Genomic DNA, 13,134 nt, shown 5'->3' with positions numbered 1-13,134 from the left:
GTTGTAGTAATAAGGTTCTTCAAAACGTCTGAAAAGAATTATGAGTGATTTGACACGTCAGATATTTCATTCCTGCTGATAGTTACACTTAAGACTGCATTTGTTGCCAATATGCAGTATACCAAGTACAGACTTAACATAACGCGTAATTAAGTTAGTAAGACTTTAGTAGCAATGCATTTAACTTGGCCAGGGCTCGTATTAAAACTGCAGTGTTGCGTTGGCCGGGAATCGAACCCGGGTCAACTGCTTGGAAGGCAGCTATGCTAACCACTATACCACCAACGCAGGCCGTAAGGAAGCCTTTACTAATCTTTTAAAAATTTCCCTTTAAATCTATAGTCGTCTTTTTTTTTCAAATCCGTTCTGAAATAGGATATGACTCGTAACGGCCGGATGGATTTTGTTTTTACTGTGAATGCAGGACGTAGAGATACGGTTTTCCGACTGTTGGATTTAACGACCAGATTTTTAAATTCACCTTTCATGGAACTCAGCCAATTTAGCAGAAGTAAGTTATTCGTAGGGAGGCTGCTCGCATCATGAAGGGGATGGTGGAAAGCCCTCGGGAGCCCGATCCCCGGAAGAGTCGTAACCGTTGGAGAGCCAATAGGATCAGGTCTGTTGGGGATCGGAACTGGTGTGGTGCTGAGGCATCACCTGCTGCACGGCAGCACTCGGGTCCCAATTTCAGGTGGTACGACTCGGTACTGTGTCTCTTCGGTGAATCCTTGGGAACCTTTGGTTTGACTTTGTGTTGCTCATTAATTAAGTTCCGAATGAGGCACATTACCTGCATGGTGAGGGAGCGTCAGTTACGGCACTACGGTCATGTGGCGTTTCCCGAGGGTGATAAGATCCCTCATTGTTGGGGACCCGAGTGGCTGGACCATATATGGCATATAGAGGGTAATTTCTGGGATCCCAAGTTGTTTCATCGTGTAGTGGTGTGGCAATGCACTGTACCAGTGAATGCTCCCCAACTTGACTTGACTTGATTTTTAAATTCACCTTTCATGTAAATTAGCCAATTTAGCAGAAGTAACTTATTCGATTTTATTTGTTTTTCGTTGTAGTAATAAGGTTCTTCAAAACGTCTGAAAAGAATTATGAGTGATTTGACACGTCAGATATTTCATTCCTGCTGATAGTTACACTTAAGACTGCATTTGTTGCCAATATGCAGTATACCAAGTACAGACTTAACATAACGCGTAATTAAGTTAGTAAGACTTTAGTAGCAATGCATTTAACTTGGCCAGGGCTCGTATTAAAACTGCAGTGTTGCGTTGGCCGGGAATCGAACCCGGGTCAACTGCTTGGAAGGCAGCTATGCTAACCACTATACCACCAACGCAGGCCGTAAGGAAGCCTTTACTAATCTTTTAAAAATTTCCCTTTAAATCTATAGTCGTCTTTTTTTTTCAAATCCGTTCTGAAATAGGATATGACTCGGTAACGGCCGGATGGATTTTGTTTTTACTGTGAATGCAGGACGTAGAGATACGGTTTTCCGACTGTTGGATTTAACGACCAGATTTTTAAATTCACCTTTCATGGAACTCAGCCAATTTAGCAGAAGTAAGTTATTCGTAGGGAGGCTGCTCGCATCATGAAGGGGATGGTGGAAAGCCCTCGGGAGCCCGATCCCCGGAAGAGTCGTAACCGTTGGAGAGCCAATAGGATCAGGTCTGTTGGGGATCGGAACTGGTGTGGTGCTGAGGCATCACCTGCTGCACGGCAGCACTCGGGTCCCAATTTCAGGTGGTACGACTCGGTACTGTGTCTCTTCGGTGAATCCTTGGGAACCTTTGGTTTGACTTTGTGTTGCTCATTAATTAAGTTCCGAATGAGGCACATTACCTGCATGGTGAGGGAGCGTCAGTTACGGCACTACGGTCATGTGGCGCGGGTTTCCCGAGGGTGATAAGATCCCTCATTGTTGGGGACCCGAGTGGCTGGACCATATATGGCATATAGAGGGTAATTTCTGGGATCCCAAGTTGTTTCATCGTGTAGTGGGTGTGGCAATGCACTGTACCAGTGAATGCTCCCCAACTTGACTTGACTTGATTTTTAAATTCACCTTTCATGTAAATTAGCCAATTTAGCAGAGTAACTTATTCGATTTTATTTGTTTTTCGTTGTAGTAATAAGGTTCTTCAAAACGTCTGAAAAGAATTATGAGTGATTTGACACGTCAGATATTTCATTCCTGCTGATAGTTACACTTAAGACTGCATTTGTTGCCAATATGCAGTATACCAAGTACAGACTTAACATAACGCGTAATTAAGTTAGTAAGACTTTAGTAGCAATGCATTTAACTTGGCCAGGGCTCGTATTAAAACTGCAGTGTTGCGTTGGCCGGGAATCGAACCCGGGTCAACTGCTTGGAAGGCAGCTATGCTAACCACTATACCACCAACGCAGGCCGTAAGGAAGCCTTTACTAATCTTTTAAAAATTTCCCTTTAAATCTATAGTCGTCTTTTTTTTTCAAATCCGTTCTGAAATAGGATATGACTCGGTAACGGCCGGATGGATTTTGTTTTTACTGTGAATGCAGGACGTAGAGATACGGTTTTCCGACTGTTGGATTTAACGACCAGATTTTTAAATTCACCTTTCATGGAACTCAGCCAATTTAGCAGAAGTAAGTTATTCGTAGGGAGGCTGCTCGCATCATAAGGGGATGGTGGAAAGCCCTCGGGAGCCCGATCCCCGGAAGAGTCGTAACCGTTGGAGAGCCAATAGGATCAGGTCTGTTGGGGATCGGAACTGGTGTGGTGCTGAGGCATCACCTGCTGCACGGCAGCACTCGGGTCCCAATTTCAGGTGGTACGACTCGGTACTGTGTCTCTTCGGTGAATCCTTGGGAACCTTTGGTTTGACTTTGTGTTGCTCATTAATTAAGTTCCGAATGAGGCACATTACCTGCATGGTGAGGGAGCGTCAGTTACGGCACTACGGTCATGTGGCGCGTTTCCCCGAGGGTGATAAGATCCCTCATTGTTGGGGACCCGAGTGGCTGGACCATATATGGCATATAGAGGGTAATTTCTGGGATCCCAAGTTGTTTCATCGTGTAGTGGGTGTGGCAATGCACTGTACCAGTGAATGCTCCCCAACTTGACTTGACTTGATTTTTAAATTCACCTTTCATGTAAATTAGCCAATTTAGCAGAAGTAACTTATTCGATTTTATTTGTTTTTCGTTGTAGTAATAAGGTTCTTCAAAACGTCTGAAAAGAATTATGAGTGATTTGACACGTCAGATATTTCATTCCTGCTGATAGTTACACTTAAGACTGCATTTGTTGCCAATATGCAGTATACCAAGTACAGACTTAACATAACGCGTAATTAAGTTAGTAAGACTTTAGTAGCAATGCATTTAACTTGGCCAGGGCTCGTATTAAAACTGCAGTGTTGCGTTGGCGGGAATCGAACCGGTCAACTGCTTGGAAGGCAGCTATGCTAACCACTATACCACCAACGCAGGCCGTAAGGAAGCCTTTACTAATCTTTTAAAAATTTCCCTTTAAATCTATAGTCGTCTTTTTTTTTCAAATCCGTTCTGAAATAGGATATGACTCGGTAACGGCCGGATGGATTTTGTTTTTACTGTGAATGCAGGACGTAGAGATACGGTTTTCCGACTGTTGGATTTAACGACCAGATTTTTAAATTCACCTTTCATGGAACTCAGCCAATTTAGCAGAAGTAAGTTATTCGTAGGGAGGCTGCTCGCATCATGAAGGGGATGGTGGAAAGCCCTCGGGAGCCCGCCATCCCGGAAGAGTCGTAACCGTTGGAGAGCCAATAGGATCAGGTCTGTTGGGGATCGGAACTGGTGTGGTGCTGAGGCATCACCTGCTGCACGGCAGCACTCGGGTCCCAATTTCAGGTGGTACGACTCGGTACTGTGTCTCTTCGGTGAATCCTTGGGAACCTTTGGTTTGACTTTGTGTTGCTCATTAATTAAGTTCCGAATGAGGCACATTACCTGCATGGTGAGGGAGCGTCAGTTACGGCACTACGGTCATGTGGCGCGTTTCTCCGAGGGTGATAAGATCCCTCATTGTTGGGGACCCGAGTGGCTGGACCATATATGGCATATAGAGGGTAATTTCTGGGATCCCAAGTTGTTTCATCGTGTAGTGGGTGTGGCAATGCACTGTACCAGTGAATGCTCCCCAACTTGACTTGACTTGATTTTTAAATTCACCTTTCATGTAAATTAGCCAATTTAGCAGAAGTAACTTATTCGATTTTATTTGTTTTTCGTTGTAGTAATAAGGTTCTTCAAAACGTCTGAAAAGAATTATGAGTGATTTGACACGTCAGATATTTCATTCCTGCTGATAGTTACACTTAAGACTGCATTTGTTGCCAATATGCAGTATACCAAGTACAGACTTAACATAACGCGTAATTAAGTTAGTAAGACTTTAGTAGCAATGCATTTAACTTGGCCAGGGCTCGTATTAAAACTGCAGTGTTGCGTTGGCGGAATCGAACCCGGTCAACTGCTTGGAAGGCAGCTATGCTAACCACTATACCACCAACGCAGGCCGTAAGGAAGCCTTTACTAATCTTTTAAAAATTTCCCTTTAAATCTATAGTCGTCTTTTTTTTTCAAATCCGTTCTGAAATAGGATATGACTCGTAACGGCCGGATGGATTTTGTTTTTACTGTGAATGCAGGACGTAGAGATACGGTTTTCCGACTGTTGGATTTAACGACCAGATTTTTAAATTCACCTTTCATGGAACTCAGCCAATTTAGCAGAAGTAAGTTATTCGTAGGGAGGCTGCTCGCATCATGAAGGGGATGGTGGAAAGCCCTCGGGAGCCCGATCCCGTGGAAAGCCCTCGGGAGCCCGATCCCCGGAAGAGTCGTAACCGTTGGAGAGCCAATAGGATCAGGTCTGTTGGGGATCGGAACTGGTGTGGTGCTGAGGCATCACCTGCTGCACGGCAGCACTCGGGTCCCAATTTCAGGTGGTACGACTCGGTACTGTGTCTCTTCGGTGAATCCTTGGGAACCTTTGGTTTGACTTTGTGTTGCTCATTAATTAAGTTCCGAATGAGGCACATTACCTGCATGGTGAGGGAGCGTCAGTTACGGCACTACGGTCATGTGGCGCGTTTCCCCGAGGGTGATAAGATCCCTCATTGTTGGGGACCCGAGTGGCTGGACCATATATGGCATATAGAGGGTAATTTCTGGGATCCCAAGTTGTTTCATCGTGTAGTGGGTGTGGCAATGCACTGTACCAGTGAATGCTCCCCAACTTGACTTGACTTGATTTTTAAATTCACCTTTCATGTAAATTAGCCAATTTAGCAGAAGTAACTTATTCGATTTTATTTGTTTTTCGTTGTAGTAATAAGGTTCTTCAAAACGTCTGAAAAGAATTATGAGTGATTTGACACGTCAGATATTTCATTCCTGCTGATAGTTACACTTAAGACTGCATTTGTTGCCAATATGCAGTATACCAAGTACAGACTTAACATAACGCGTAATTAAGTTAGTAAGACTTTAGTAGCAATGCATTTAACTTGGCCAGGGCTCGTATTAAAACTGCAGTGTTGCGTTGGCGGGGCGGAATCGAACCGGTCAACTGCTTGGAAGGCAGCTATGCTAACCACTATACCACCAACGCAGGCCGTAAGGAAGCCTTTACTAATCTTTTAAAAATTTCCCTTTAAATCTATAGTCGTCTTTTTTTTTCAAATCCGTTCTGAAATAGGATATGACTCGGTAACGGCCGGATGGATTTTGTTTTTACTGTGAATGCAGGACGTAGAGATACGGTTTTCCGACTGTTGGATTTAACGACCAGATTTTTAAATTCACCTTTCATGGAACTCAGCCAATTTAGCAGAAGTAAGTTATTCGTAGGGAGGCTGCTCGCATCATGAAGGGGATGGTGGAAAGCCCTCGGGAGCCCGATCCCCGGAAGAGTCGTAACGTAACCGTTGAGGGCCAATAGGATCAGGTCTGTTGGGGATCGGAACTGGTGTGGTGCTGAGGCATCACCTGCTGCACGGCAGCACTCGGGTCCCAATTTCAGGTGGTACGACTCGGTACTGTGTCTCTTCGGTGAATCCTTGGGAACCTTTGGTTTGACTTTGTGTTGCTCATTAATTAAGTTCCGAATGAGGCACATTACCTGCATGGTGAGGGAGCGTCAGTTACGGCACTACGGTCATGTGGCGCGTTTCCCCGAGGGTGATAAGATCCCTCATTGTTGGGGACCCGAGTGGCTGGACCATATATGGCATATAGAGGGTAATTTCTGGGATCCCAAGTTGTTTCATCGTGTAGTGGGTGTGGCAATGCACTGTACCAGTGAATGCTCCCCAACTTGACTTGACTTGATTTTTAAATTCACCTTTCATGTAAATTAGCCAATTTAGCAGAAGTAACTTATTCGATTTTATTTGTTTTTCGTTGTAGTAATAAGGTTCTTCAAAACGTCTGAAAAGAATTATGAGTGATTTGACACGTCAGATATTTCATTCCTGCTGATAGTTACACTTAAGACTGCATTTGTTGCCAATATGCAGTATACCAAGTACAGACTTAACATAACGCGTAATTAAGTTAGTAAGACTTTAGTAGCAATGCATTTAACTTGGCCAGGGCTCGTATTAAAACTGCAGTGTTGCGTTGGCCGGGAATCGAACCCGGGTCAACTGCTTGGAAGGCAGCTATGCTAACCACTATACCACCAACGCAGGCCGTAAGGAAGCCTTTACTAATCTTTTAAAAATTTCCCTTTAAATCTATAGTCGTCTTTTTTTTTCAAATCCGTTCTGAAATAGGATATGACTCGTAACGGCCGGATGGATTTTGTTTTACTGTGAATGCAGGACGTAGAGATACGGTTTTCCGACTGTTGGATTTAACGACCAGATTTTTAAATTCACCTTTCATGGAACTCAGCCAATTTAGCAGAAGTAAGTTATTCGTAGGGAGGCTGCTCGCATCATGAAGGGGATGGTGGAAAGCCCTCGGGAGCCCGATCCCCGGAAGAGTCGTAACCGTTGGAGAGCCAATAGGATCAGGTCTGTTGGGGATCGGAACTGGTGTGGTGCTGAGGCATCACCTGCTGCACGGCAGCACTCGGGTCCCAATTTCAGGTGGTACGACTCGGTACTGTGTCTCTTCGGTGAATCCTTGGGAACCTTTGGTTTGACTTTGTGTTGCTCATTAATTAAGTTCCGAATGAGGCACATTACCTGCATGGTGAGGGAGCGTCAGTTACGGCACTACGGTCATGTGGCGCGTTTCCCCGAGGGTGATAAGATCCCTCATTGTTGGGGACCCGAGTGGCTGGACCATATATGGCATATAGAGGGTAATTTCTGGGATCCCAAGTTGTTTCATCGTGTAGTGGGTGTGGCAATGCACTGTACCAGTGAATGCTCCCCAACTTGACTTGACTTGATTTTTAAATTCACCTTTCATGTAAATTAGCCAATTTAGCAGAAGTAACTTATTCGATTTTATTTGTTTTTCGTTGTAGTAATAAGGTTCTTCAAAACGTCTGAAAAGAATTATGAGTGATTTGACACGTCAGATATTTCATTCCTGCTGATAGTTACACTTAAGACTGCATTTGTTGCCAATATGCAGTATACCAAGTACAGACTTAACATAACGCGTAATTAAGTTAGTAAGACTTTAGTAGCAATGCATTTAACTTGGCCAGGGCTCGTATTAAAACTGCAGTGTTTGCGTTGGCCGGGAATCGAACCCGGGTCAACTGCTTGGAAGGCAGCTATGCTAACCACTATACCACCAACGCAGGCCGTAAGGAAGCCTTTACTAATCTTTTAAAAATTTCCCTTTAAATCTATAGTCGTCTTTTTTTTTCAAATCCGTTCTGAAATAGGATATGACTCGTAACGGCCGGATGGATTTTGTTTTTACTGTGAATGCAGGACGTAGAGATACGGTTTTCCGACTGTTGGATTTAACGACCAGATTTTTAAATTCACCTTTCATGGAACTCAGCCAATTTAGCAGAAGTAAGTTATTCGTAGGGAGGCTGCTCGCATCATGAAGGGGATGGTGGAAAGCCCTCGGGAGCCCGATCCCCGGAAGAGTCGTAACCGTTGGAGAGCCAATAGGATCAGGTCTGTTGGGGATCGGAACTGGTGTGGTGCTGAGGCATCACCTGCTGCACGGCAGCACTCGGGTCCCAATTTCAGGTGGTACGACTCGGTACTGTGTCTCTTCGGTGAATCCTTGGGAACCTTTGGTTTGACTTTGTGTTGCTCATTAATTAAGTTCCGAATGAGGCACATTACCTGCATGGTGAGGGAGCGCCAGTTACTGCACTGCGGTCATGTGGCGCTTTTCCCGAGGGTGATAAGATCCCTCATTGTTGGGGACCCGAGTGGCTGGACCATATATGGCATATAGAGGGTAATTTCTGGGATCCCAAGTTGTTTCATCGTGTAGTGGGTGTGGCAATGCACTGTACCAGTGAATGCTCCCCAACTTGACTTGACTTGATTTTTAAATTCACCTTTCATGTAAATTAGCCAATTTAGCAGAAGTAACTTATTCGATTTTATTTGTTTTTCGTTGTAGTAATAAGGTTCTTCAAAACGTCTGAAAAGAATTATGAGTGATTTGACACGTCAGATATTTCATTCCTGCTGATAGTTACACTTAAGACTGCATTTGTTGCCAATATGCAGTATACCAAGTACAGACTTAACATAACGCGTAATTAAGTTAGTAAGACTTTAGTAGCAATGCATTTAACTTGGCCAGGGCTCGTATTAAAACTGCAGTGTTGCGTTGGCGGAATCGAACCCGGTCAACTGCTTGGAAGGCAGCTATGCTAACCACTATACCACCAACGCAGGCCGTAAGGAAGCCTTTACTAATTTTTAAAAATTTCCCTTTAAATCTATAGTCGTCTTTTTTTTTCAAATCCGTTCTGAAATAGGATATGACTCGGTAACGGCCGGATGGATTTTGTTTTTACTGTGAATGCAGGACGTAGAGATACGGTTTTCCGACTGTTGGATTTAACGACCAGATTTTTAAATTCACCTTTCATGGAACTCAGCCAATTTAGCAGAAGTAAGTTATTCGTAGGGAGGCTGCTCGCATCATGAAGGGGATGGTGGAAAGCCCTCGGGAGCCCGATCCCCGGAAGAGTCGTAACCGTTGGAGAGCCAATAGGATCAGGTCTGTTGGGGATCGGAACTGGTGTGGTGCTGAGGCATCACCTGCTGCACGGCAGCACTCGGGTCCCAATTTCAGGTGGTACGACTCGGTACTGTGTCTCTTCGGTGAATCCTTGGGAACCTTTGGTTTGACTTTGTGTTGCTCATTAATTAAGTTCAGAATGAGGCACATTACCTGCATGGTGAGGGAGCGCAGTTACGGCACTACGGTCATGTGGCGCGGGATTCCCGAGGGTGATAAGATCCCTCATTGTTGGGGACCCGAGTGGCTGGACCATATATGGCATATAGAGGGTAATTTCTGGGATCCCAAGTTGTTTCATCGTGTAGTGGGTGTGGCAATGCACTGTACCAGTGAATGCTCCCCAACTTGACTTGACTTGATTTTTAAATTCACCTTTCATGTAAATTAGCCAATTTAGCAGAAGTAACTTATTCGATTTTATTTGTTTTTCGTTGTAGTAATAAGGTTCTTCAAAACGTCTGAAAAGAATTATGAGTGATTTGACACGTCAGATATTTCATTCCTGCTGATAGTTACACTTAAGACTGCATTTGTTGCCAATATGCAGTATACCAAGTACAGACTTAACATAACGCGTAATTAAGTTAGTAAGACTTTAGTAGCAATGCATTTAACTTGGCCAGGGCTCGTATTAAAACTGCAGTGTTGCGTTGGCCGGGAATCGAACCCGGGTCAACTGCTTGGAAGGCAGCTATGCTAACCACTATACCACCAACGCAGGCCGTAAGGAAGCCTTTACTAATTTTTAAAAATTTCCCTTTAAATCTATAGTCGTCTTTTTTTTCAAATCCGTTCTGAAATAGGATATGACTGGTAACGGCCGGATGGATTTTGTTTTTACTGTGAATGCAGGACGTAGAGATACGGTTTTCCGACTGTTGGATTTAACGACCAGATTTTTAAATTCACCTTTCATGGAACTCAGCCAATTTAGCAGAAGTAAGTTATTCGTAGGGAGGCTGCTCGCATCATGAAGGGGATGGTGGAAAGCCCTCGGGAGCCCGATCCCCGGAAGAGTCGTAACCGTTGGAGAGCCAATAGGATCAGGTCTGTTGGGGATCGGAACTGGTGTGGTGCTGAGGCATCACCTGCTGCACGGCAGCACTCGGGTCCCAATTTCAGGTGGTACGACTCGGTACTGTGTCTCTTCGGTGAATCCTTGGGAACCTTTGGTTTGACTTTGTGTTGCTCATTAATTAAGTTCCGAATGAGGCACATTACCTGCATGGTGAGGGAGCGTCAGTTACGGCACTACGGTCATGTGGCGCGTTTCCCCGAGGGTGATAAGATCCCTCATTGTTGGGGACCCGAGTGGCTGGACCATATATGGCATATAGAGGGTAATTTCTGGGATCCCAAGTTGTTTCATCGTGTAGTGGGTGTGGCAATGCACTGTACCAGTGAATGCTCCCCAACTTGACTTGACTTGATTTTTAAATTCACCTTTCATGTAAATTAGCCAATTTAGCAGAAGTAACTTATTCGATTTTATTTGTTTTTCGTTGTAGTAATAAGGTTCTTCAAAACGTCTGAAAAGAATTATGAGTGATTTGACACGTCAGATATTTCATTCCTGCTGATAGTTACACTTAAGACTGCATTTGTTGCCAATATGCAGTATACCAAGTACAGACTTAACATAACGCGTAATTAAGTTAGTAAGACTTTAGTAGCAATGCATTTAACTTGGCCAGGGCTCGTATTAAAACTGCAGTGTTGCGTTGGCCGGGAATCGAACCGGTCAACTGCTTGGAAGGCAGCTATGCTAACCACTATACCACCAACGCAGGCCGTAAGGAAGCCTTTACTAATCTTTTAAAAATTTCCCTTTAAATCTATAGTCGTCTTTTTTTTTCAAATCCGTTCTGAAATAGGATATGACTCGTAACGGCCGGATGGATTTTGTTTTACTGTGTGAATGCAGGACGTAGAGATACGGTTTTCCGACTGTTGGATTTAACGACCAGATTTTTAAATTCACCTTTCATGGAACTCAGCCAATTTAGCAGAAGTAAGTTATTCGTAGGGAGGCTGCTCGCATCATGAAGGGGATGGTGGAAAGCCCTCGGGAGCCCGATCCCCGGAAGAGTCGTAACCGTTGGAGAGCCAATAGGATCAGGTCTGTTGGGGATCGGAACTGGTGTGGTGCTGAGGCATCACCTGCTGCACGGCAGCACTCGGGTCCCAATTTCAGGTGGTACGACTCGGTACTGTGTCTCTTCGGTGAATCCTTGGGAACCTTTGGTTTGACTTTGTGTTGCTCATTAATTAAGTTCCGAATGAGGCACATTACCTGCATGGTGAGGGAGCGTCAGTTACGGCACTACGGTCATGTGGCGCTTTTCCCCGAGGGTGATAAGATCCGTCATTGTTGGGGACCCGAGTGGCTGGACCATATATGGCATATAGAGGGTAATTTCTGGGATCCCAAGTTGTTTCATCGTGTAGTGGGTGTGGCAATGCACTGTACCAGTGAATGCTCCCCAACTTGACTTGACTTGATTTTTAAATTCACCTTTCATGTAAATTAGCCAATTTAGCAGAAGTAACTTATTCGATTTTATTTGTTTTTCGTTGTAGTAATAAGGTTCTTCAAAACGTCTGAAAAGAATTATGAGTGATTTGACACGTCAGATATTTCATTCCTGCTGATAGTTACACTTAAGACTGCATTTGTTGCCAATATGCAGTATACCAAGTACAGACTTAACATAACGCGTAATTAAGTTAGTAAGACTTTAGTAGCAATGCATTTAACTTGGCCAGGGCTCGTATTAAAACTGCAGTGTTGCGTTGGCCGGGAATCGAACCCAGGTGAACTGCTTGGAAGGCAGCTATGCTAACCACTATGCCACCAACGCAGGCCGTAAGGAAGCCTTTACTAATTTTTAAAAAATTTCCCTTTAAATCTATAGTCGTCTTTTTTTTTCAAATCCGTTCTGAAATAGGATATGACTCGGTAACGGCCGGATGGATTTTGTTTTTACTGTGAATGCAGGACGTAGAGATACGGTTTTCCGACTGTTGGATTTAACGACCAGATTTTTAAATTCACCTTTCATGGAACTCAGCCAATTTAGCAGAAGTAAGTTATTCGTAGGGAGGCTGCTCGCATCATGAAGGGGATGGTGGAAAGCCCTCGGGAGCCCGATCCCCGGAAGAGTCGTAACCGTTGGAGAGCCAATAGGATCAGGTCTGTTGGGGATCGGAACTGGTGTGGTGCTGAGGCATCACCTGCTGCACGGCAGCACTCGGGTCCCAATTTCAGGTGGTACGACTCGGTACTGTGTCTCTTCGGTGAATCCTTGGGAACCTTTGGTTTGACTTTGTGTTGCTCATTAATTAAGTTCCGAATGAGGCACATTACCTGCATGGTGAGGGAGCGTCAGTTACGGCACTACGGTCATGTGGCGCTTTTCCCCGAGGGTGATAAGATCCCTCATTGTTGGGGACCCGAGTGGCTGGACCATATATGGCATATAGAGGGTAATTTCTGGGATCCCAAGTTGTTTCATCGTAGTGGTGGTGTGGCAATGCACTGTACCAGTGAATGCTCCCCAACTTGACTTGACTTGATTTTTAAATTCACCTTTCATGTAAATTAGCCAATTTAGCAGAAGTAACTTATTCGATTTTATTTGTTTTTCGTTGTAGTAATAAGGTTCTTCAAAACGTCTGAAAAGAATTATGAGTGATTTGACACGTCAGATATTTCATTCCTGCTGATAGTTACACTTAAGACTGCATTTGTTGCCAATATGCAGTATACCAAGTACAGACTTAACATAACGCGTAATTAAGTTAGTAAGACTTTAGTAGCAATGCATTTAACTTGGCCAGGGCTCGTATTAAAACTGCAGTGTTGCGCGGCGGGAATCGAACCCG

The 13,134-nt window shown here is 44.3% G+C and overlaps 7 non-coding genes across 7 annotated transcripts; all 7 read right to left on the bottom strand.

The window, feature by feature from the left end:
- Positions 1–216: 216 nt before the first annotated feature.
- Positions 217–288, bottom strand: trnag-ucc. Its single transcript has one exon. It is a non-coding gene; the product is annotated as a tRNA-Gly (tRNA).
- Positions 289–1,285: 997 nt separating this feature from the next.
- On the bottom strand, positions 1,286–1,357 carry trnag-ucc. The gene has a single exon. It is a non-coding gene; the product is annotated as a tRNA-Gly (tRNA).
- A 1,002-nt stretch (positions 1,358–2,359) lies between these two features.
- On the bottom strand, positions 2,360–2,431 carry trnag-ucc. Its single transcript has one exon. It is a non-coding gene; the product is annotated as a tRNA-Gly (tRNA).
- A 4,249-nt stretch (positions 2,432–6,680) lies between these two features.
- On the bottom strand, positions 6,681–6,752 carry trnag-ucc. The gene has a single exon. It is a non-coding gene; the product is annotated as a tRNA-Gly (tRNA).
- A 1,001-nt stretch (positions 6,753–7,753) lies between these two features.
- Positions 7,754–7,825, bottom strand: trnag-ucc. Its single transcript has one exon. It is a non-coding gene; the product is annotated as a tRNA-Gly (tRNA).
- A 2,070-nt stretch (positions 7,826–9,895) lies between these two features.
- trnag-ucc lies at positions 9,896–9,967 on the bottom strand. Its single transcript has one exon. It is a non-coding gene; the product is annotated as a tRNA-Gly (tRNA).
- A 2,071-nt stretch (positions 9,968–12,038) lies between these two features.
- Positions 12,039–12,110, bottom strand: trnag-ucc. The gene has a single exon. It is a non-coding gene; the product is annotated as a tRNA-Gly (tRNA).
- Between the last annotated feature and the right edge of the window lie 1,024 nt (positions 12,111–13,134).

The sequence above is a fragment of the Polypterus senegalus genome, unplaced genomic scaffold (assembly GCF_016835505.1).
Source record: "Polypterus senegalus isolate Bchr_013 unplaced genomic scaffold, ASM1683550v1 scaffold_6041, whole genome shotgun sequence".
Classification (NCBI taxonomy): Eukaryota; Metazoa; Chordata; class Cladistia; order Polypteriformes; family Polypteridae; genus Polypterus; species Polypterus senegalus.
This window is presented reverse-complemented; position numbering and strand designations above follow the sequence as displayed.